This window comes from Chiloscyllium plagiosum, chromosome 21 (assembly GCF_004010195.1).
Source record: "Chiloscyllium plagiosum isolate BGI_BamShark_2017 chromosome 21, ASM401019v2, whole genome shotgun sequence".
In the NCBI taxonomy this organism is placed as follows: Eukaryota; Metazoa; Chordata; class Chondrichthyes; order Orectolobiformes; family Hemiscylliidae; genus Chiloscyllium; species Chiloscyllium plagiosum.
In genome coordinates this window covers 34,878,345-34,904,370 of record NC_057730.1, presented here as the reverse complement: position 1 = coordinate 34,904,370, position 26,026 = coordinate 34,878,345, and the positions used below count along the sequence as shown (strand labels likewise).

At 39.4% G+C, this 26,026-nt stretch overlaps 1 protein-coding gene across 4 annotated transcripts in view; it reads left to right on the top strand.

Moving 5' to 3' along the window:
* Positions 1 to 26,026, top strand: part of usp22 (ubiquitin specific peptidase 22) — a 128,149-nt gene that overhangs the window by 9,467 nt on the left and 92,656 nt on the right. The window contains exon 1 of one of the 4 annotated variants that reach the window (XM_043711782.1): positions 17,632 to 17,666. The exons of the other annotated variants lie outside the window; for them this stretch is intronic. The gene's annotated coding sequence lies outside the window, so the exon portion shown is untranslated. Of the gene's footprint in view, positions 1 to 17,631; positions 17,667 to 26,026 lie in introns of those variants that run through there. 4 annotated transcript variants of the gene reach the window in all.

Genomic DNA, 26,026 nt, shown 5'->3' with positions numbered 1-26,026 from the left:
ATGGAGACTGCCCACAGTAAACTGGATGATGGTTAAAATGACTAATGGCTGGGAGGTTTTTTCAGTGATCCTGCTCCAGTTTATACCTCTAGCTGTGATCGCCAAGGAAGATGCCAAGAATCTTTAGACATTAAAGATTTGTTATTTATAATCAATCTATTCTGATGTGCAATGATTCCTTTCCAGGAAAGGTGGGCCTTGAACCTTGATTTTGTGGCCCAATGGTAGATGCACTACCACTGCACAGGGCCCCTTGCAAGGTGGATTTTCAGCTGAAGGGTAGCTGATCTGATTTCTCAGGCGTATCAGGCAAGATGAATCTAAATCTTTTTAGATTTGTGTGAAAGTATTGGAGAATAAAACGTCTGTATATGAACATTCAGAAGGGACATGAAAATATCTGTTGTATCATAATGTTGGCTAAAATTGAAGTTGTTATTGATCTTGTTAGCAAAGTTCATTCTCATGTAGGAGACGGAGTAGGAATAAAAACTTTAACTGACAAGATGTGAACAGTGGCATTCCACAAGGATCATCTTTGGGCCCTCGACTGTTCACTATTAATTAAAACATTGGTGAAATCAGGTCTGTGACTCAATGATGTGTGCATTGTATAAGTTTAAAACATTAGAGATTGACTGACTGGCCAAGAACTCTCCTAATAAATGGATTTAACTGTAGGCAAGCATGAGGTTGCCCACTTTACCCTGGATCTTCAAGGTGAGAGCACTTTTTTCCTAAATGGTAGAAAACCAGAAACTGTAGTGGTCTAAAGAGACTTCAAATCCAATATGAGTCATTTAAAATCATGAATTGGATCAGAAGAATCCAAGGTAAATGTGGTTTTACAGCTAGAGAAATAGAAATCCAAAAAAACCTAAGTTATATGAAGCCCTAGTAAACAGTTCTGGCATCGCACTTTATCAAGAATATATTATCTTTGGAACTTAGTGTATGTTTAGCAGAATGGTACTTAAACTCTTCAGCTATGTTTGTGAAGTTCCTGAAATATTTTTCAAATTTGTTGGTTAAAATTGAAGGTGAATTATTAAATTGAAGAAAAGTTTACATGAATTAGTAACATTCCTTGGTGTATGAAAGGGATGTTCGTCCAATTTTAAGTATTATGGAGGGCAGATAACTAGAGAAAACTGTTTTTGATGTGTGTTTTGGGCTTGGTTGCATCGTCTTAACAATTAGAGCCAGATCTTTCAGGAGTAAAACTCAAACTTTTCCACATGCAGAATTTTTAAAACTTCTACAAGTTACAATTGATGTCTGATCAATTGTAAACTTTAAAAAAGGTGCACGTTTTTATTTTTCAAAGTTAGTTATTAAGGGACATGGTTGGGGGAAGGTGCTGTATGGGGAGGACTTGGAGTTGGGGTTGATCTGTGACCTTCTCTCCTGAATGTTGGAATATGCTTGCGAGGTTAAATGCTTACTTTGTTCCTAAACTCTACCTTAAACAAGGGTGCTGTACAATGTTCAATCATTGGTGAACATACTCACATCTGACCTAATGGAGGGAAGGTCATTGAAGCAGATGAAGATGGTTAGACCAAGGATAATACCCTAAGGAACTCCTCATCTCCAAGAGATCCGTGCAGATGGCTGAGCTCCAACAACCATGATCTTATGTGCCAAGTACGATTCCAACCAGCAAAGCGGTTGCCCCTGATACCCATTGATTCCAGTTTTGCTTGTACTTCTTGATGCCACAGTTGGTCAAATGCAGCCTTGATGTCAAGGGCTGTTACACTCCCCTCCCCTCTGGAATTCCCTTATTTTGTCCAAGGTTGAACCAAGGCTGTAATGAGGTCAGGAACACTGAGTGACTCTCTCACTTATGGAGCTGAAGACAAGAGTCTGGAGTTCATTATTGCTGTTGTAGTGTGCTTCTCAGCTTTCCCTTTTTTTTTTACAATTTGAATATTTCATGAAAACCTTTTTTTTGTACGCAGGTTTGTGAGCATCATGGCCTCTGCTGATATGCTTTTGAGCCAGGTATGAGGAGGTGTGCAAGAATGACTCATTCTTTTTAAACATCTCAGAACCTTGCCTCTGCTGTGTGCTGCTTCATTGCAACCCAAGCCGGTTGAGTATAGGATGTTGTGCATCCTGTGGTTCCATGCAGATCAGGTTATTCGCAAAGATGCTCAGTAACCTTCATTTTGAATATTGTTTTTCTCTCTTTGGGAGAAAACTGCAAAGACTCAGATTTTAGGTATTATCTTAAAAGGTTTTTTGTTTTTATTGAAATCATGCTCATGTGCAGAGGTTTTTAATTGTTAAATACATATTTAAATTCGTTTGCATACCTGCTGGAAAGTAAAATCTCAGAACAAGGAAACTATTGCTGTGGGCATATATGCACAGCACTACAAAAATATCCTGATCTGTCACTTAAGCCCTGATCAAGTTTTTGTGTATAAATCTGTCTGTATGGTTATGACTGCAAACCAGGCTTATTGATTTTTTTTTTGTTCTCCTCTTTCAGTTACTTGGTTTGGAATGCACCCACACTCCATCTGGAGGGTGATGTTCCATTTATCTAATTCTTGAACACTTGGATGCAGGTTGTCACATGAACTTTCAACAGTGTGCACAGATTCTGCTGCAATTCATAGCTCTAACTATAATGTTTTGCTGATTTTTAGAACACTGGTAAGTTTTTCCTATCGCATACATAGGTGGAATTACTGTCACTTTGGGCTTTAGTGGGACCACAGTCGTGAGAATACTCCAGTGACTAGGTTTTTTTGTCATGAGCAGAATTTTCAAGGTGGTTTGTATTAGTATAGGCTGTCTCTAGTGTTGAATTGTTGAGTATTTGTGGTTATTATTTTGGGGCTGTTGTGACTTCGAGGGACCTACTCTTTTTCCTTCCCTAAACTCTAGCTGTAGGGGAGATTGTTGGTAATTTCCTGGTCTATGAAGTTTACTGACTTGTAATCCTGTACTGTTGATGCATCAGATCAGCACATTGAATAGTGTGTTAGGACAAGATTTTCTGGGTTGCTTCTAGTTAGAAGATTCTTGTGTAGGATTTAGTTGGCTGAACATGGATTCATAGGTTATAGCACAGACAAAGGCTACTTTACCCATGTCTATACCAGCTGAGGAATGAGTCCCTTTCTTAAATCCCTTTTCCTGCAGGAAACTTGGGATGTACACATAGATATTTCTAAAATGTGAGTTTGTGTTTCTCCCTCAATTACCTCTTTTGGTTACGGTTCCAAGAACAACTCCTTTTTTTTATGGCTGAAGTAACTTTTTCTTTTGTCTCCTTGCTAATCATTCTGCAAGCACTTCTAACTCGGTATCCCCAGTCTCATTCATCTAAAGTGAAATAGGCCCTTATCCTTTCACTTTACACTCTAACTTTGTAATACCACCGGACTAACCATGGACATCTACTCCAAGCCCACCGACTCCCACAGCTACCTAGACTACACCACCTCCCAATCTACCTTCTGTAAAAATGCCATCCCTTATTCCCAATTCCTCTGCCTCTGTTGCATGGATGATCATTTCCACATTAAAAAAAATTCCACATTAAAAAAAATCCCACATGGCCTCCTTCGAAGATCACAATTTCCCTTTCCACATGGTCGACAATGCCTTCCAGCGCATCTCCTTCACTTCCCACACCACTGACCTTGAACCCCACCCCCTCCCAATGGAACAAGGGCAGAACCAACCTGGTCCTCACATTCCACCACACCAACCTCCACCTACATTGCATCATCCTCTGCCACTTCCACCACCTACAAACGGACCCCACCATGAGAGAGATTTCCCTCCCCACCCCTATCAGCGTTCCGGAGAGACCATTCCCTCCGTGACTTCCTTTATTAGGTTCAGGTCCATGTCCACACCTCACTCCCAGCACCTTGCCCTGCCACCTCAGGAAGCTGAAAACATGCACCCATACCACTCCCCTCACCTCCGTCTAAGGCCCCAAAGGATCCTTTCACATCTGATAAAAATTTACCTGTGCCTCCACCAATGTCACTACTATACCTGTTGTGGCCTTCTGTACATCAGGATCAGGAAGCTTCCTTGCAGATTTGTTTGTGTGTGAGAACATCTCTGGGACACCTGCACCTACCAACTCCATCATCCCATGGCTGAATACTTCAATTCCACCTCCCACACATCAAGGCCAAACCCTTACCACCCTACAACCACACGGGATCAATGTGGATGTCAACAGTTTGTTCATTCCTCCTCCTCTCACCTTTCCCACCTGTGCCCACCTTTCCCAGCTATCTGCTCACCCTCTCCTCTGACCTATCACCTTGTTCCTTACTTTCATCTACTTATTGCATTCTTAGCTACCTTTCCTCCAGCCCCAACCCCCTCCCATTTATCTCTCAGCCCCACCTGTCCCACAAGCCTCCTTCCTGATGAAAGGCATATGCCCGAAACTTTAATTCTCCTGTTCCTCGGATGCTGCATGACCTGTTGTGCCTTTCCAGCATCCCAGTCTCCAATTTTGTATCTAGCTTGCTGTTTTTAATTTTAAACCAGTCTGTCATGTGGCAGATTATCCAGTACCAAAATCCATGTACATGACTTCAACTGTACTAAGCATGCCATTTCTCATTTTTACTTTTGAAAAAATTCAATTGTTTGTTAAACTATCTTTAACAAATCCCATGCTGGCCTTTCTTAACTAATCTGTGCATTTTAAGTGCTGGCTTATCCTACCTAGCATTGCTTCTACACGTTTGCTCACGACTGAAGTTGCAGTGACCTGGCCTGTAATTTTGTCCATCCCTTCCTGCTCCCCTTTTAAACAAAAGTATAACATTAACTGTTCTGCAGTCCTTTGACACCGCAACTGTATCAACTGAGTATTGGAAAATGGTCACATCTTTCACTATTTCCTCCCTCGTTTCTTTTAATAGTCTTGGGTGATCCATGGTTATTTTGCCCACTTTCCAGGGTGCTAATGCCATTTGAATACTTGCTCTCTTTACAGTGTCCAATACTTCACGCTGCTCCTTTTAAGATGCAAAATCTACGTAGTTCCTCTGTTTATGAAGGTGGTTACAATTATCTTCTGCCCTAATAAGTTTTGGTGTGTTATGGCCCCAACTCTTAATCATCCTTGTACCCCTAATGTGGTGCTAAAACACACTTTTTTGGGGTTTATCTTGACTTTGTTTGTCAATGTTCTTGCATACCCTCTCCCAATTGTCTCTTCTGATTTCTGCCTTTCATTTTCTGTACTAACTCTTAATAGTTTTGAGTTTTTGATGTCAAATGTACCCTTTCCTTGTGTTGCCCTGTAAGGTCCATTTTTTTTGAGAACCTATATATTCAACATTTCTTGGATCTCCTTTTTTACAATGCTTCCCCTTGCTCTGCTCTGATACTAAATAACCTTTTTTTTTCTACTCTAACCTTTTATTTTCTCTACCTTTCAAAATCATCCTCTAATTTCTGTTTTTATTCCAAATGTATTTACTCATGTTCCACCCCCCACCCCCCTCCCCCAACTTGTTTTGAGGTTATTATAAGGGATGTTGACTGATTGCGTAGCATTCAGCACCATTTGCAGCTCCTCCAATACTCCAGTCCATGTGCATATGCAGCAGGAGTTGGACAGTATCCAGGCTTGAACTGATAAGTGGCAAGTTTCTGGAATCAAAACAGAATCTAACATCACCCCTTCACTTTCAACTGCATTACCACTTGTTGAATTGTCCTCCTACCCACTCCACACCCCTGCTAAGGTTACCCCAGTGGAAGCAGAGCCAGCAGGTTTGTAGAAATTTGGCTGGCAACATTTAACTGATTTGGTATGTGGAGTGAGGACTGCTGTTGAAATGACCAAGACCACCTCCCTGCCAAGGTCAGAGATTGGTTTGCAGGTAGTTGAATAGCTTGTGTAAGCAACAGTCAAATACCTTTTGGACAGGAAGGTGTTGTCTCAGTTTTCTGCACTTAATTTTAAAAAAATTAAAACCTGGAGAAAGCCAGTTTCTTTTCCTTCACTAGTTGCTGCGAGCTGTAAGTTTCAAATGAACGCAAACTTTGAGTTGTAAATCTTCAGTCAAATGCAAAAACCTGGAGAAGAGAAATTGCCAAACAGCAATACTTGCAAGCCGAAAAGGTCGTCTCCCCATCTTGTGGATGGGGGCCATTAAACTGCCTACCCTCTTTTTTTTTTTCTCTTCACCTATAACGCCAATTTTTTTTTTCAGGGGAGTGGGGCAGTAGGAGCAGCATTTTATAGGGAAGTATATGTTTTCGTGATGTCGATTTAGTTTGTAATTGTTTACCTGGTTAGAATCAAAGCACAGAAACTTGGTTGTGCTTTGTCAATGAGGGTTAAACTACCAAAAATGGAAGAATTTTGCATACTGCTTAAAATGTTTAACTTCTGATCAGCAGGCATTCATTAACTGTGATTAATGTTAAAACAAAAGTTCTAAAACCTTTTCCCTTTTTTTTTTGAGGAAGTGTTCCTAGTGCAGCACGCTCATGTGCTAAACAGCTCCCCTTGGATATTATTGTATGGAATTGTCAACTAATCATATTGCTTGTATACAAAGGCAATTGCAAAGCTGCATAATTGTGGTGGAAACCAATAATTCATGCCTAATATGTGCAACGTTCCTATACCTGTCATACTGAAGCTGCAGTCTCCTATAAGAGTTCGATGTATCTACCATTAACTTTGCCAACAGTATTATTTACAAGTTTTTCAGAACAAGATCTGTTTTCGCGAAACAACATCGTTGAATGAAATCGACTTTTCGTTAAAATATTCAATAATAGTGGAATGAATTGTTATTGAGATGGAGTTCGTGAGCATCATTGCCTTGGGAAGATGGTCTGTTGTAAGAATGTGATAAGAGGAAAATGAGACATGAAGTTTCTATTCTCATGATTTGGGTGACTTTCTTGTGCAAATTTCCAAATCTTTGATCTTTTTGTTCCTTTTTTTGACTTCATTGATTTGCAGTTGTGATTGGTTTTATGTTCTTTGTTAGCTGTTACACTGTTGTGTTCCGAGGATAGTTTTTTTTAGAACTGATGGAAAATGAATCCAGATTCAGACTTCTGAATCTGTTGTAATAGGGCAAATGGAATGAAAGTAATCTCTTCCTGGTTTAGGCTTCTCTCTGACCTGTTGATTTCATCTTGATATTTCCATTAGACCAATTTTGGGCTCTGCATCTTTCTGGTAGAATTTACAATTCTGCTCAGAAAAATGGTTAAATTTGTAGTTTTGTTTTTTGGTATGGCAGATTACCTTTTAAGGCAGTCTTCATGTTCAGATGGCACTATTTTAAAAACCAAAAAAAAATAAAACCAGAACTTGCAGGTCTGGATAGATCTTTGAACAGCAAAGGAATTAAAGATTATGGTGAACAAATGGGTAAGTGGAACTGAATCCATATGTTCAGCCATCATCTTGAATGGTGGAAAAGGTTCGACAGGTCAGATGGCCTATACTTCTATTTCTTGTGTTCTTATGAAACTCTGGTCTGACAACATCTGAAGAAAGCACATTCCTTCTGAACCTGAATAGTATATCTGTATTCACCAATTTTCCCAAACCTGTCCATTACTTGGCTTTGAATGTTAAATAACTGTCTGTTTTGTTGTTTTTTTTTTTAGCCTCCTGTTTTGGAATTGTAGTCAAAATAAGTTCATTTTAAAAAAAAAAATTCTAGAAAACAAACTTGCTGAAACTACATAACCCATGAGTCGCAGATGCTGGAAATCGGAAACAAAAGCATTGCTGGGAAAACTGAGATCTGGCATCATCTGTGGAGAGAAAGCAGAGTAAACTTTTTTCATATCCAATGACCTTTTTCAGAATGGTCTGGTTCTGAGGAAAGGTCACTGGTTCCAAATTTTTAACTCTGCTTTTTTTCCACAGATGCTGTCACAACTTGCTGAGTTTTTCTGGCAATTTCTGTTGAAGCTGATATTAGCCTTCACCTTAAAGATGAAAAAGAATCAAGATTCTCAAGATAGTAAGAGGGTGGATTTGGGAAGGATTCAGTTGAGCTGCTTGTATTTTTATGCCGTAGTGGGGAAGACTCTGAGACAAGAATTGTAGTAGTTGTATTTGTGAAAATTGGCATGAACAAGCAGACAAAGATATGTAAATTAAAGGAGCTGTTGTTTGACATGTGTCAATGGATAAAAATCAAAAGTTGAAGTTGTGAAAGGGACTGATTAGACCCTTGGGTCTAAAAGGCTTAACTGCTTAGGCTCTGAATCAGAAACAGATTCTTATCAGAATCTTATCCTTTCTCGCCCTTTTTAGGGGGAAAGCCTAATGTTGTAAATGCTAATCATTTGATTTGAAGAAGCTTGATGAACGGTAAGGTGGTAAAATTTTGTTTTTTAATTTGTTCATCGAAATTGGCCTAGCCAGGGATATCCAACACATTTGTTGAAACTTTATTGCTGGAACAGCACAGCAGGTCAGGCAGCATCCAGGGAACAGGAGATTCGACGTTTCGGGCACAGGCCTTTCTTCAGGAAGAAAGGCCTGTGCCCGAAACGTCGAATCTCCTGTTCCCTGGATGCTGCCTGACCTGCTGTGCTGTTCCAGTAATAAAGTTTCAACTTTGATCTCCAGCATCTGCAGACCTCACTTTCTCCATATCCAACACATTCCCCATTTCAAATTGCCCTGGAGAAAGTTTGTGAGCTGCTGTGGTTTGTTTTTTTTTTTGCAAGTATACCCACAGATATGTTGAGTGTTCCAGGAGGTTTATGCAGAGACTGCGAAGGCAGTGATTATAGTTCCAAATTAGTGTGCTCAGAGGTGAACTTACAGATGGTTGTTTTCATGCATCTGGACTCCTTGTTCTTCATGGTGGTAGAGAACACTGGTCTGGAAGGTGCTGCTGAAGAAGCCTCACTTCATTACTGCAATGTATCTTATAGTGACAGCAGTGTGTACTGTCAAGAATGAGTGGTGGGTGCTTGCCAATCAAGGAGTTTTGTCTTCAATATCAAGCTTGTTGTGTTGTTGGTGCTACACTTGTCCAGGCAAGTTGGAAGTATTTCATTAGACTCTTGTGCCATGTAAATGGTGGGCAGGAGGTGAGTTAATGGCTGCTAAATTTCTAACCTGTAATCATTTTCTTGCATTACCCACCAACCTTGGATTTGTATTGCTTGTTGCTATTGTTGGTTAAATACTGCTTTGTAAAGGGTCTTGCATATGAGGTAGTTGGAATTGGATGAATAAAATGCATTGATAGAAAATGAAAATTTTTTTTTTTTGGAGCTCTGGGTAATTCTACTGCAAATGGAAAAGCAGTCAGAGGTTGAGCCACAATTAAAGATTTGCAATCAAGAGGAAACTAAATTGCTTTGTAATGGATCTGGTGCCAAATCTTTTGATAACCTCTATAGACATGTATGCTTGAGATGCACACTTAGTGGGATGCAGTTGCAGTTGTTGGGCCAACATTTCTTCATAGATTTTAAGAACCACAGTAGTTTGAAAAGGATTGGAATGTTTTAAATCTTAAGTGAAAAGCTGACAATAGCATCATTGCTGACTTGGAGCAAGATGCTGCATGTTTTTATTAATGGCTAAAAATACTAACTTGCAAATATCAGCTGTCGTGTTTCACTTTTTTTTTTGCTGTTGAATTGTGGAACTTTTATAAAGCCTATGCTTTTGAGATTACAATTCTGCCTGCTTTATTATGGAACCTGTAAACTAATGGCCTTGAGTGTTTCCTCTTAGTTTTAAAAATCTCTGCAATGTGCAGTGTCTGATTATGTTGCAAAATGTGTACAACTTCAGATGTTTGTTTGACATGTCCTAAAGATGAATCAAGCCCTTCCTGAAGAAGGGCTAATGCCCGAAACGTCGATTCTCCTGTTCCCTAGATGCTGCCTGACCTGCTGCGCTTCTCCAGCAACACCTTTCCATCTCATGAATCAAGTGTGACCAAACTGGTGTGATCCATGCATTGTGGTATAAACTAAGTGTGCTACAATAGAGTAATGGAACTGGTTGTTGGATCACACTTTGAGAGCAGTTATCTGCTTTGAGTTAAATAAGAGAATTGTAAATTCCTATATAACTGGTGTTGAGGGTAACTTACAGGTTGCAAAGTAGATTGCCTATGGAGAAGCAGTCTTTTGATCTCAGCAATTTACGAATGTTAAGCATGTATACATGTGTTTTAAAGGTGTAAATCTGAGACCGAGTCGAGTAGTGAAAGGTAATTTCACATTTACGTGAATATTATTCTCTGCTACCGAGGTAATTGGGAAAGAAAGCAAAAGCTCCCGGAGGATGTGCTGCTTGGCTGAGGGAGTTGGTAGGAGGGCACTGGACTGGACAAAACATTTGCTCTGTACATTAGGATAGACCTCATGGACAGCTGGCTTTTCCATACCCTCCCTTTTCAGCTATTTTATTTTATACTTTACAAACATTTTTCCTCATGGTATCTGGTGTCACTGGAATTGGTTGCCTTCCCATTTGTTGATCAATGTTGAGTCTCTCTGGATGCTCAAATACTCCAGCTAAGATGAAATCCTTTTTGCATTCAATTACTGTTGTAAATTAATATAATGTGGATTTTATTAAGAATACATGTTATTTGTAGCCTTAAGATTTTGTGCCATTTCATTGGTGTTTTTTTTTTTGCCATCTCCTTCCTCTTCCTTCCCCACCCCTCCATGCTCCACCTGATTGCCAAAAGAGTACTGTTCTGGGAGATCAGTACCTTTCTTTGCTTGCTTATTGCTTGATCTATTGCACCAAGTCTGTTGTAGCAATTTAAAGCAGACCTGATACCAGATCCAAGCTTGCCTCAACATTGTCACTGACGTTAAGAGTGTAAAGGTAACAGTTGCTATTAATAGGATGTAGAAGCTGCTGCTAATTGGGGGATGTACAACTCTTTCCAGCATTATCACCTTTATCATTATAACAGTTAACATCAAGACTGCTGATGTACAGTAAGTCATATCACTTCAGATTTTGGAATTTTTATTGCTGCTTCGGGGTTACCTTTTTATAGTACAAACTTAATCGAAGGTATGAAAAGACATTATAATTCAGTGGATATAGTTTGCTATTGTGGAATTCATAAGGTTGTATAACTTTCATAAAGGTTTAGGACAAAAGTGAAGTGGTAATTGAAATTTTTTATGCAAATGTTTTGTTCACTTGATTTTACAAGCAATTATACTGCTGTTTTGACAGGGTTTCTTAGTTCTAAATATCTACACAGGCCACTTCCATTGTAAAGTTTTTTTTGGATTATTGATGCAAAGCATTGGAAGTTATGCTTGTGGCTAGAAAGTGCATACCACTCAATAAATTGAATAATTTATATCTACTTTAATTTAAAGACTTGGGTGCAAGGAAGGAATGTTGACTTGACAAAGCACATGAGGTGATGAGTGATATTTGTATATTTGATAAGATGTAAATTTAGTAGATTTGAAGAGTGATAAAGGTGGATATAAGTTCAAGTGAATATATTGAAAATTTGTACAGAATGCCTTTGCCTTTGAACTTGCATTCATTTAATGTTTGTAAGTGATTAATCTGGATGTCTGTCTTAAAAACACCATGATGCACGTTATAACTTTCCCCACTTCCTTTTCCAAAAGAAAATTGAGCCAGAAATTGACATTTGGGGGTTTCCAATGTTTCACAATTTAATGAGAAATTTGTTTGAGTTATAAATAACTGGGACAGTGAACTGAGATTATTTAATTGCACCATCTAGCAACAATTTCTTGCTAGATTTAAATTCCAGCAATTTTGTGTTGGTTAAATTTCTTTTTAGTGACACCGTTGCAAATTTAAGTGAATAGACTTGGTTTGTTTATCCATTGATACGGGTAGCTGCCAACAATAATTCCAGATTTTCCAGCATTCTGTACTAAATTTACCAGCAAGTGGTTGCTGAACAAAATTTCTGGATTTTGATGACATTGTCTTAAATTTTTTTACTTGGAATATTTTCTCTTTTTGTCAGCTTCAGCTAAAGTTTCTTTTCTATTTTATCCCCATTTTCTCCAAGAAAATGGAGGGAGGTCTTTTTCTTGAATTGCTGTAGTCTGAGATGATGGGTAGGTAAAGTCGGCATTTGCTCCTGTAACAATTTAAGGGATACAGTGTATCTGACAGGTTGTGTGTGACTGGAAGTGGAGGTTTTAGTTGGATTTTACTCTTAGTTTCTGATAGAGATTGTAGGGCTAGGAGGAACTATTAAAGTATGCAATATGCTGTGGATAATAGATGGTAATGAAGCTGTGTTCTGAAGTCAACTAAAGTGCAAACATTATTCCAGTGAAAAATATTTAAGGTTTCTTCATAGTCATTTTGTAAACCTGCGTTTCTGGTTTTCTGCCATCAAAAGCATTAATTAGAGACCTATGGTAAGGCAAAACATCAAATGTAAAACCACTCATTGAACAACAGACGAGCCAGGACCTGATGAGTTTTGTGAAATTTATACTGTTTCTTCAACAAAAACTTGACTTGAACTTGTTTGTGGTAACACTGTTCTGAGTTAAAGATTTTTAGGTTCACAACTTACATCAGGAATTGACCACAGTATCTAAGCTTGCACTTCTGATGCGCATAAAGAATATTCTACACTCCATGAGATGTTAAAACAAGGTAATAAACCTGTGGCTAGGAATATTTTAACAAAAGATTTAATTGTTACTGTGCAGAAGGAAGTTGTTTTGTCTACTGTTTATGTATCAGCTCTCCAAATGGTTAGGTTGTACAGCATGGAAACAGGTCCTTCGTTTTTTTTTTTGGATCCACTTATCTATGCTGGCCACCAAACGTCAAACTAGTGAGCAAATCTACATCCACATCCATCGCTAATCCCATTTACTTGCACTTGGTTCATAGTCTAATATTCCCTGGCATTGTGTTCATCTGGATGCTGAGAATATTTGTGTGTTCCATATATCTATCTTTTTAAAATTTACTTTTTTCCTTTCAGCACCCTCTAAGCCACTTGTTCCTCACCTTAAACTTAGGACCTGTGGTCTTGGATGCATCTGCCATGGGGAAACGCATTCTCGTGATCTATTTTGTTTATGCCTCTTGTCATTTTGCGCACCTCAATCGGATTCCCTCCCAGCCTTCTGTACTCCAAAAAAAAACAAAACCAGCCTATCCCAGTCTCATCAACCAAGATATTTCATCCCAGGCAACATCTGGTGAATCTCCTCTGCACCCTGTGCAGTGCAGTCATGTTCTTCCTATAGTGTGGCAACCAGAATGCACACAGTATCCCATCTGTGGCTAAACCAAGTCTTATGTTGTTACAAAACTCCCTTGCTCCTATATTCTTTGCTCTGGCTAATGAGGGCCATGCTTCCTTATGGCTTTATTACCTGTGACACTTTCAGTCTTACCTGGATTTATTTCCATCTGCCCCAGCCCCTGCTTTTACCCAATGTTTACAAGCTGATCAAGACCAGATTGTAGCCTGAGACCAGCCTTCTCAATATCAACAATAACACCAATTTTCTGTCATCTGCAAATTTAGTAATTATGCTTTCACATTCCGGTTGTTAATTTAAGTAACAGTAAGATCTTGGTTCTCATCCCTGTGGTATAATACTGGGTCACAGGCTTTTAATTACCAAAACAATATTCCATCATGACGCTGTGCCTCTTTATTTGTAAGTCAAGTTTTTTGGATCCAGTTTGTCCACTTGCCTTTGATTCCAAGGCTTTTGAACCAGTCTTACATGTTGGACCTTATCAAAGGTCTTTGAAGTCCATGTAAACAGCATCAACTGCACTAATCTCATCTATATCTTGTGGTCGTCTTTTCAAACAATACTAAATTTTCTTTTTCCTTTCAGCACCCTCTAAGCCACTTGTTCCTCACCTTTAAACTCTCCCTCTAACAAATCATCTGTGCTGACTATTTCTGATCAGTCCCTGCTTTTCCAAGTATTGATTAATCCTGTCCTTGAATTTTTTTTCTGATGTAAGAATCACCTGCCTGGCCCTGCTGCCCTTCTGGAATAAAGGAAGCACATGAGCTAGCCTTAATCATGTGGCCAATTAAGTATTAAATATATCTTCCAGGATTCCAACAATCTCCTTTGCCTCTACCAGCCTGGATGCATCTCATCAGGCCCTGGGGATGTACCTGCTAAAACATTTAAATACCCCCTTTTATTAAACTACTTTATTAACCTCCTTTTAACTTGACTCAGATCCCCAACTACCATGTCTCTCCCCTGTGAACACTGAAGTATTCATTTAAGATCCTCACCCACATTGCTGGCTATACATACTGTATGTTCCCTTTGGTCACTGTTAGATGTCACACTTTCTGTAATGCTCCTCTTAATATACCCAGTCTTTTGTTTTTCTTGAGCCCATCTGCCCAAGCTATTTTGTGGTCGTCTTTGTCTTCCTAATTTCCTCTTTAAACAACCACCTCCACTCGGTACTTTTTAAGGGTCTCCCCTGTTCTTAATCTGCTGTACCTGACCTATATGTTTCCCTTTTTTTACCAAACTTGCAGTGTCCTTTTTTGAGGTCCCTGGATTTGATGCCCTTCTCCTTAAGAGGAGTGTGGTGGTCCTGAATTCTCATTGTACTATTAAAAGATCCTCCTCACCACATCCACTTTCCAAATGTAGACTTGCCTGCAAGTACTGCTCTCCGTTTGTTTGCTACATCTTCTCTAACAGTTTCAAAATCTGCCTTCTCTCAATTTAGTTGCTACACTATGCTTATCCCTTTCCATACATACTTTGCAATTTAGAATTATGGTCACTTTCCCAAAAATGCTTGTCTACCGAAGCCACTTGACTGTTTCCTAGAATTGGGTCTAGCACTACCTCATCTGTAGTCAGACTATCCATGTATTGGCACGAAAAGCTCTTAATGGATGCATTTTTAAAATTTCAATCCATCTAATTCTTTTTCACTAAGGCAATCCCAGTTAATGTTAACATGTGTCATACCTCTACATGGTAACTGCCCCATAACTTTGCTGGTATCCTGCTTTTTTGCCTTATCCTATACACTGCTTAGTCAGTTAACTGTCTGATCGCCTCATGAATGCCTGAATTGAGTTTGCTTCTGAACCTGTGTGGGTCCTTGGAAATTTGTGGTATAGGGATGGGAAATGGCTTGGTAGGTGTGCACTCCCCATCATTAACCTGTATGCTACAGAGGCTGCTGCTCAGAAGACCAGGTACTGGGTCCCACCAAATCAGGAGCACCTGTGCCAAAATGGCGCTAGATAAGTCAGGTGCTGCAATAACCATGTTGAAACAAATCTTGTGGTGATCAATGAGATTTCAGGGCACAGCTTAATTAAGAAATTTGTGTAGCATTAAATTCCGTATCGATTGAATTTAAATTCAACCAGTTGATATTTAAGCTGATATCCTTTTAAAATGCTCACTTGGGCCTTTTGGTAACCTCATTGCTGTGCCATGCTCTCCCTGTTCTTTGGCTAGTTCTGTATTTTTATCAAATGGGTAGATGATCAATGCCAGCTTATCTTGAGCCTTGGCTTTCTTATCCCTGGTGAAAAGAACCTAAGTTCATCATTGTTTCAACCAAGTCCATGATTATATTGGTCACATCTCTAGAGGCCTTCGTAACACATCTCAAACTTGTGCTTACAGCCTTCTAGAGGAAGAACCGAAGAAGCTGTATTAAGGTGTAGTATTTCACATGGGTTAAACTGCAACCTTGCTGCCTGTTCAGTTGGAATACTAATATCCAATGGGACCACTTGAGAAAAAGTTCATCTGGTGACTTGGCTAATGTTTATTACTCAACCTACGTTTGCAGTGACAGATCATTTTGTTTCTCTTGATGTGATGTGCCAATACATAGCAACACCATAATTTCTCTTTACCTGCCTGTGCATTACTTTAAGTAAACTAAAAGACACTGGCACCGTGACACGATCAATACTGCATTTTGTTTTCCTCTTGATCGTTGCTTAAATAGACTTTGAAGCTTTTCCTCTTTTGATAATTTTTGTGTATTGTTAGAGTTAAAGGGAAGGCAGCATTGTTTTAAGGAGAGCGCTGATTGCTTGTGATTTGGTAGAGGTGTTGCTCGTGAATGAACCTGTCAAGGAAAACTCAGTTAAATGCCAAACTTTGCTTAAATTAAGGTTGATAGTCTTCAGAGTCTAACACATTTTTATTGTATGGAAAGGGTATTTTTGTATTTTTTCTGCTTTTGTATATTTAATATAGGTTTCCAGTATACACATGCTCAAAGCCTACTTTAAATTGTGTACTATTTTGCATGCTGAGGGTTATGTAGCAATTGTTATCGTCCAGTGCTGAATTGTATATAATGTCGGACAGTTGAGTTTTGTATGTGTCATATGACTGGTTACAGTTGGTCATTTTTCTTTGTAGCAACAGCATATGCTTTTGGCTGTTTGCAACAATCTGCTTTTAGGATGGGCAGTATACATAGCTGGCATATAACTAGTACTGAAGTTCATGTGACAATCGCTTATCATTATGTAGGCAACATGTCAGTTTGGCTTGACAGCATTGTGTTAACGATGGACTTCACTTGCTGCTATAGCAGAGTAGCTCGTGTGAAATAGCTCGCTTCACCTGTTGCCTTGACCATTGTCACAGAAATCAATCCATTTGCCAAATGATCTGTACGCTCCAAGTGTTGTTTTGCCTTTTACTTTGGTATTTCTTGCCAGTCACCCATGAGTGCAAGCTGAAAAGCTTCAACAAAAACATGTTGCCATTGAGAAGTACTAAAGGCCTAAGCTATGAAACAACTAATTTGTGTTGACTGTTTGTTGCAAGGTGTTGTCCCTTTTTAAGATTCCCTTGTGGCAGTATATGTGTATCATGGAGGGATACTGTTTGTTCCCTGTGGTACGAACCTCTATGCTGCTTATCAGAAGTGTTGACCACTATCACCAAACTCTGGCTTTAAGGACTATGCATGGCAGAGGGGTTTAGGGAAAAAGCTCCACAACTTGGGCTCTTACTGTGAAGGCATGGTCTCCAAAGATGTTGGTGAAAGTAGGGTTGGAAAGGAGCTTTTGTTTTCCTATAAATCCAATTTCCTTTCATTTTTGTACTCCTGAAGTGTCTTAAATCTTTACTGTAAAGGCACTATGTAAATGGAAACTATTGCTGTAGGCTAGCTCCTCATTGATTGTAGCATTTTGATGTTGAGCATTGTGTTATTGCCAAAGGAGATAGGAGTGGGGACTTTGTGCCAGTTCTTCTGGTCTCATTTCATTTTAAATGAGTTGGATTGTGTTTTTTTTTAAATTAGTCATGTTAGACAAAAGTTGCCTAAGCTTGTACTTACAATTATATGAATTCTCAAGGATTTTATTGCTCTTATCACTTGCACAATACACCTTCAGCTATATTCTGTGGATATCGCAGGAACCTCTGTTTTTCTTGTAGAAATTTTATTATCTGTCATGAGCCTTGCTTTTCTTTCTGAAGGTGAGCAGACATTGGCATATTATATTGCTATGGTATTCTGTTTTGAATTTTTTAGTTTAAGACTTTTTAATCTGAACTTGTTTTTATTACTATTGCATTTTATTTTAAAACCACTATTGTAAAGTTTTTTTCTGTTTTTCAGAATCAGAACTGAAGTGGGTTGATGATTAGTGCATCTTTTTTGAAAAGTAAGGAATCAGATGCCTTTTTTGGTGAATGTTAAACAGTGGCTATAAGGCCTGGTCAAGAATATTGTGGTATAGGCTCCCAAAGCCTATCCACCATCTACAGGACTCCAGCCAAAAATGTGATGGAGTACTCCCCACTTGCCTAGATGTGTGCAACTGCAACAACATTTTGAAGCTTGACTCCATCTAGGAGAAAGCAGCCTACTTTGGCACTGCATCCACTCCCTTCACCGCTCAGTAGCAGCAGTGTACACAATCTGAGATGCACTGCAGAAGATCAGCCAAGATCCTTACACTGTTCCTTCCACCCCCTGACCACTGCCATCTAGAAGGACAAGGGCAGCATCTACATGGGAATGCCTTCACATACAAGTTTTCCTCAAAGTTACTTGCTAACCTGGCTTGGAAATTTTATTGCTGTTCCTTCACTGTTGAGAAAGTGAGGAGTGCAGATGCTGGAGATCAGAGCCAAGTGTGGTGCTGGAAAAGGACAGGTTGGTAGTATCTAAGGAGCAGGAGAGTTGATGCTTCGAGCTTAAGCATGTGCTCAAAAGGTCATTTCTCCTCTTGTCAGATGCTGCCTGACCAGCTGTTTTTTTTTCCCAGCAGCACACTGCATGTTCCTTCACTGCTGGGTTAAAATCCTGGCATTTCCTCCCTAATGGCTTTGTGGGGTCTACCTGTAGCACATGGACTGAATTAGTTCTAGAAGACAGCTCTCCTCCACTTTCTCAAGGGGAATTAGGTTGAGCAATCTGTGCTGGCCAGACAGCAAGGCCCATGTCGTAATGAATATTAAGAATTTTTTCAGTCATAAGATTCATAAGGATGATCTCAGCAATTTGTGAATAGGAGCCATTGAACTGCCTCCCAGTTTTCATTTGCCTGAAGTGATTTTTCTGTCTGAGGGGGTGATTTTATAAGGATAATTAGAGATAATTAGTGTCATACACTGGCAGCTTACAACTGTTTACCTGTAGCTGAAGTCGAATAAAGTCTAATACATAATTTTTGAGTACGGAAACTTGGTCTGTGCTTTCTATTAGCCTGGTTCTGAAAATTAGATAAATTTAGGCAATTTTCTGTTTGTACTTTTAAAATCTTTTTAAACTTTTTGTCATGACTCTCTAGAAGTAACATTGCTTGATTTCCAGCTGTCTACCCTAGATAAACTCTCGTCCCTCTCTGCAGTTTTATGAACTATTTACAGGAAAATATTTGAGCCTCAGTATGTTTCCAGCAAAATGAAGATTTAGGTGCTTGTATCTGTTTTTGGAAATGAACTGGGTCCAGCTTGCAGGCAGTACAAAGGTGGAAGAGCAAACTGTGAGGAGGATGTAGAGAGTTGTGTGAAATGAGCCAGTTGAGTAGGCACATGAATAGTGGATTAAATATAATACGGAAAAATGAGGTTATCCACTTCCTCAATCTTGAGGGCAAATAATTATCTAAAATGATTAAATTGGGAAAGAGAGGTGCACTGAGATCTGGGTGCTGTTGTACAGTAGTTGCTGAAAATGAGCATGCACATGCAGTAGACACTGAAGAAAGCAAAGTGTTGCTGCCCTTAGCGAGAGGATTTGAGTAGAGGAACAGTGTCTGGCTGCAATTGTACAAGATCTTGGTTGGTGCAGTTTTGACCGACTTATCTGAGACAGATTATTCTGGCTCCGGAGAAAGTGCAATAAAGGTTTTTCTGACTAATTCCTGAGATGGCAGCACTGATGTATGGAGGAAGACCTAACCTATCCAGTCTTCGACTGGAGTTTAGAATGAGGGGAGGGATCTTTGTAGAAAGGCAGAATAAATGCAGGATGGATGTTCCTGATTGGGGAGTTGAGAACTAGGGGTCAGTCTTAAGAATACAGAGTGGGAAATTTTAAGACTCAGGTTAGAAATTTGTGGTGAGCTGACCGTAAACGGTTTAACTGAATGATGGGATTTTTCAAAAAGTTCGTTGAAGTGCAGCCATGTCTGTTTCCGTAAGGACATGTAGATTGATCAAATCTATAGGGTTGCCTGGATGACTGAAAATCAGAAATCAAACTGAGAAAAAGTGCACTGAACTGACGTTGAATGGATGATACAATTGTGCACCAGGCTGAAGATCATGTTGCCATTGGCAGACACATTAAGAATCTGACTGCTCCAATGTCTTGGAAAAATATACCTTTTTATTAGGCAGTGAGCAGTTCAGATTTGGAATAAGCCACTGAAGCGTTGGTGCCAAACTCTGTTCTGACTTTCAAAGGGGAGTTGATTAAAACCTTGAGACAAACACAATATAGGTCAGTTGCAGGAGGTGGGTGGCTACACTTTTTTGGCAAAACTTAAGTATAAATATTTTATTGATTTCTAGTATCTTTTGAAATCATTAGCTTGTTTAAAATCTAATTTATTTTCTCCTGATTCACCCTATTCATTTTATGGATTTAACTTCTCAGAACACCCTCAAACAAAAGGCTGGTCCTTTCTGTGATGTTTTATTGCCACAGCCATTGAAGATGGACAAAGGTAATGTTTTTGCTCATGCTTCTTTGTTTACAGGGAAACAGACACTCAAACTTGAACAGATTCCAAAAAAATTATACACTATGAATAGTCTGTGGAAAAACTGAATTAGATAGGTGATGCCACTCTGCACTGGATCCGCAGTTTCCTGACCTATAGGCCACAATCAGTGAAGATTGGAGACAATATTTCATTATCACTAACACTCAACACTGGAGCCCCTTGCACGCGTACTCAACTCTCAACTGTACTTGCTCTATACTCATGACAAACGCCACTGATGACACCACTGTAGTTGGCCGGATCTCAGGTGGCGACAAAACAGACTACAGATGGGAGATGAAAGACCTGGAAAAATGGTGCACTGAGAACCACCTAGCTCTCAATGCTGGCAAAACCAAGGAATTAATTCTTGACTTGCGGCTTGATGTTACTCATGACCCTCTGTACATTAAAAGCGCAGAGGTGGAACAAGTGGAGAGTGCCAGGCTTTTGGGAGTGGTCACCCACAACCAGCTTTCTTGGATTCTTCATGTAGACTCATTGCTTACAAAGTCTCCTCTTCAGGCAGCTGAGGAAATTTGGCATGACAGTAAATACCCTTGCCAACTTCAGGTGCACCACTGAGAGCATTCTGTCTGGTTGTATCACTATCTGGTATGGAAACTGTATCATTCAAGATCAGAGACTGTTACAGAGAGTGATGAACTCTGCTCGGACAATCACAAAGACTAACCTCCCATCTATAGAATCCATCTCCAGACCTGTTAAAGAAAGGCTGCCAGCATTCTCAAAGATCCATCCCACCCTGGCAATGTTTTTCTACAACCTCTACCATCTGGGAGAAGATACAGAAGCCTGAACACACACCAGCTGGTTTTGCAACAGTTTCTACCCTACTGCTGTTAAGGACACTCAAACTCTTAGCATTCACCTGTACCTGTTTTTTGTTTTTGTTTTGGCTGCTGTTCACCTATGATTGACTGACTATCTATGTATCTGTCTGTATTGCTGTCAAGACCAAAACTTTTTTCTGTGCCTTGGTACATGTGACAATAACTTCAATTTAGATGTGACATCTGGATACTTATTGGAAGAATCTGTTAAGATTGGGAAATGTGGTGAACTGATTTTTCTTTTAGACTATATGGTTGCTTGAAATTGAATTTCATGGATTGTCTCAGTTGCTTTAGAAGTTGCTAACAGCTGTCCAAACGTTAAGAATTTTTAGAGCCAGTTGGGTGTGGATTGGCCTGAAACTGCCTCAATGAGGTAGAAGCTCTTAGTTTAACAAGTTCCTTCAACTTTGTAGTTAGGGCATTTAACCAGGCATAAAACAGCCTTCATGTTGCATGTTGTATTGGTATAACATGTATGCACTGTGTGGTATGCCCTCTTTTTTTTTTTCTTAGAACTAGCAAGAAAACTTATAAATTGGTAGTTTTCTTTTAAGACTTTTTTTTTCTTTCCTCCCTCCAAATCAGTGTCCATCTTGTCTGGTTTAAAAAAACTTTACCAGTTCCATTATCTCAGCAAAGGTCGGGAGTATCAAAATTAAAAACCAGGAAAATGAGGTCCAAAGTATATCCTCTTCAGTGTGAAAATGGACTACCAGATGAATATAGTGGTCCAGGTTAGACAAGTTGCCAGCTTTTGAGCTAAATGTTTCTTGTATCCAGCATGAACATATCTTTTTGAATTGGAGCACAGGCCTACAGTGAATGGAGACTAACTTTCAGCTTGCAAACCTCTTCATCTACTGCTGATTGACCCCATCTTTGGCACCTTTCCTGACTATTTTTCTCTGCTTTCACTCGTACAATCATTACATTACATTCTGTAACAATAAATTGCAAGCCCAGTTAGTTCAGTTTTATTGGTCTGAATGATAGGGTGAATCAAGTCCCTGCTAGGTTTCCTTCTGAACTGGTTAATGTTAGATGTGTTAATTGATTTTAAAACTAACAAAAACTGGAAAATATATAAATGTGAATAGAATTGGGCTCTGACAGTATTGGCTTGATTCTTTGATATACAATGTCTGTCTGATTTTCACTTCCATTTGCAGTCAGTATAATTATTCGGCTTCTGCACATGCTGGCCAGTCAATCCAGTATTGGCAACTATTTTTGTACCTCTCCATACAAGTTTGAATGATGTGGTGCCAAATGCATGGCCTGGTTCTGCCACTAGAGGCTCTCAATGAACTACATAACTTCCAATTGTAACTCAAAAGACTATGTTACAGCATCCCCACAATTCCTTGCAAGTGTGACCAAATGCTATGATTGCTGATTTGGGTATTCAACTCATGTTACGGATTAGTCAAATAATAACAAAATACAACAGAACCCGAATGACACCATAAATCTCTTGCTGTTCTGGTGATAGTGTCATCTTTGAGCTTTGCAAGTGCAATCTGTTGATATACTGAGACAATGCTGCCACAATCCCTTGCTGCTGGCAGTTTGCCTTGAATGCTACTGCTTTTTCGTACTGTTACTTTCCCCAAACTCACCAGCATCTTGGGAGCATTCTTGGCCTGGCACTTTTTTTTGGGGGAAAGTAAAGCCGAATTACTATTTTGGGTCCGTGACCTTTTTTATCCGAGCTGGCCAGTGCACTTTTGTTTTTTAGGTTTTCAGGATCAACTAATTTTGATTTTGTTTCACTTTGATCACTATCTTTTGTCAAAAACTTCTTTTTTGTTTTACAAAACATATCAATGTTTTAAATTGGGGCTGCATTTCAGGATGTTTCAACTTGATTCAGTACACAATATCTCTTATGCATTTTGGAATGCTCATTGTCTTGAACCATTGAATTTGTTTTCCCAGCTGTAAGTTTTTCCTTTTCTTACCCCCTTCTCTGCTGTTTTTGTTAGTGAAGCCTTCATCTGTACAGGTGCAATTTGGCTAATTCATATGGAAGCCAAGTTCTGAAAGCTTTGGCTGATTGCACGTATAAATTTTTTATGGTTTTATATATGTTATGTTGTAATTCTCTACTATAGTTTGCATGCTATAAGGGCCCTCTATTGGAATAGAACATCTCTGTAGTAAGCTTAAGAGGTAAGAAACTATTTAAGAAATTCATTCATCGAATGTGAGCATCGCGGGTTAGGCCAGTATTAATCACTTCTTCCTGATTTCCCAATGCTGGATTTCCCAATACAAAATTAACTGTTTATACTAATTTCCCAGGAATGGTTGTCTAAGCCTTTTCATAGAGCAGTTAAGAATCAACCACATGTAGACCAGACCAGGTAATGGTGGATGATTTTTCCATAATCTAAAGGACATTGAACCAGATGGACTTTCATGATTTAAAGTGATCATGTGGTCATGGATTTGGTTTTAATTTCAGGTCGCAACAAAAATTGGAATCTGTTTTCATACATGAGCACTATAAAGAAAATATATTGAAAAGACCATAGTTTAAGGATTGTGCGTTGTTCTGTGTACTTCTCGTTTTAGGATATTAACAATACAACAGGTGCAGTGAAATTTGCCAGGACTGATGTGTATCCTATAATATTGCTTGTAGTAGGCACTGCTGTCCCTCTGGTCATGGCTTTTATGCTGCATGTTGTTTTCATGGATAGTGGAATGGCAGACTGGTAGGTTGTGTTCTCTATTCCACTCAAATGTGAGTTAGTCCAAAGCAGCTGCATGTTTCCAAAGTCCAGTCCATTCACCATATTTTTCTTAAACAATTTCACAATAACTTTCACATTTTGTCCACTGCTTTGCCTACTCTCTCCTGTAATCATGTAATTTTTGAGAAGATTTGTGTAGCTCAGGTTCATACTAAAGGTTTTGTTTGCTGAACTAGTAGGATTGTTCTCAGATGATTTGTCACCATGCTAGGTAACATCAGTGAGCCTCTGGTGAAGTGCTGGTGTTCTGTCCAACTTTATTTTTATTTGTATGTCATGGCCTGTTAAAGTGGGGGATCTCATTTCCGGTTCTTTTTGAGGTTGGTAAATGGGGTCCAAATCAATGTGTTTATTGATGGAGTTCTGGCTTGAATACTAGGACTCTAGGAATTCTTGTGTGTTGGTTTAGCCCGTCCTACGATCGATGTGTTATCCCAGTCGAAGTGGTGTTGTCCTTCATCTGTGTGTAAGGATACCAGTGACAGATGTTAATTGTCTTTTGATGGATAGTTGATGTTCAGGTATCCTGGTGGCTAGTTTCCTGCTTGTCTGTCCAATGTAGTCTGTTGCAGTCCTTGCAAGATGGTCTGTTAATGACATTCGTTTTGCTGGTTGTTGGTACAGGGTCCTTTTCAGGTTCATCTAGAGCGGTTTGTGTTTTGGTTTGTGGGCTGCCAAAAATCCAAAGGGTTGGAGTAGTCAGGTAGTCCTCTGAGATGCCTTTGTATGGTCATGTGGCTAGAGCTTCTCGGGGTGTTTTTCTTTAAGAATCAGTGGACTATGTTTATTTGGTACCTGTCATTCTTGAATACGCTGCATAGGTTATTTACAAACTACCCTGCAAGGACTGCAACAAACACGACAGACAGGCAGGAAACTAGCCACCAAAAGACGCAACCAATTATCACTAGTATCCTTGCACACAGCTGAAGAAGGACACCACTTTGACTGGGACATCACATTCATCCTCGGGCAGGCTAAACAGAGATACAAAGGAATTCCTAGAGGTCTGGTTTTCAAACTGGACCGCCATCAAGCAACACATCGATTTGGACCCATTTACCAACCTCTGAGGAAAAAGAATGGGAAATGAGATCACCCACCTTAAGAGACCAAGACACGCAGAGAGCAGGACATAACACCAGTGTTTCACTGGTGGCTTACTGATTGTCACCATGCTAGGTGACAATGTCTGTCTGAAAACGAATGTACCAGCTCAGCGAGCAAACTTATGTCCTGTAACAACTCTCATCTCCTGTGCTGTTCCAATCCTAGCCTCTGTACTTCCATTGTTTTAATTGCTGCACCATTAATTTTGCCCTTAATTCTGGAATTGTTATCTATTCCACCTTTCAGGCCTCCCTCCCTTGAAGATTTGTCTTTCGAAGCTACTTTACCCAAATGTTTTTGGTCATCTGTTGTAATATCTGTTTGTGTCAAATTTTTTTGATAACAGAAGGATAGAAAGGGAGGCAAAAGAGGAGGGGGAATGGTCCTTTTTGATAAGGGATAGCATCTCAGCAGTGCTAAGGGAGGATATTTCCAGAAATACATCCAGGGAAGTTATTTGGGTGGAACTGAGAAATAAGAAAGGGATTGTATTTTAGATCCCCCAATAGTCAGAGGGAAATTGAGAAACAAACTTGTAAGGAGATCTCAGCTATCTGTAAGAATAATAGGGTGGTTATGGTAGGGGATTTTAAGTTTCCAAACATTGACTGGGACTGCCATAGTGTTAAAGGCTTAGATGGAGAGGAATTAAGTGTGTACAAGACAATTTTCTGATTCAGTATGTGGATGTACCTACTAGAGTTGGTGCAAAACTTGACCTCCTCTTGGGAAATAAGGCAGGGCAGGTGACTGACATGTCAGTGGGGGGACACTTTCGGGCCAGTGACCATAATTCTATTAGATTTAAAATAGTAATGGAAAAGGATAGACCAGATCTAAAAGTTGAAGTTCTAAATTGGAGAAAGGCCAATTTTAATGGTATTAGGCAAGAACTTTCGAAAGCTGATTGGAGGCAGATGTTTGCAGGTAAAGGGATGGCTGGAAAATGGGAAGCCTTCAGAAATGAGAACAAGAATCCAGAGAAAGTATATTCCTGTCAGGGTGAAAGGCAAGGCTGGTAGGTATAGGGAATGCTGGATGACTAAAGAAATTGAGGGTTTGGTTAAGAAAAAGAAGGAAG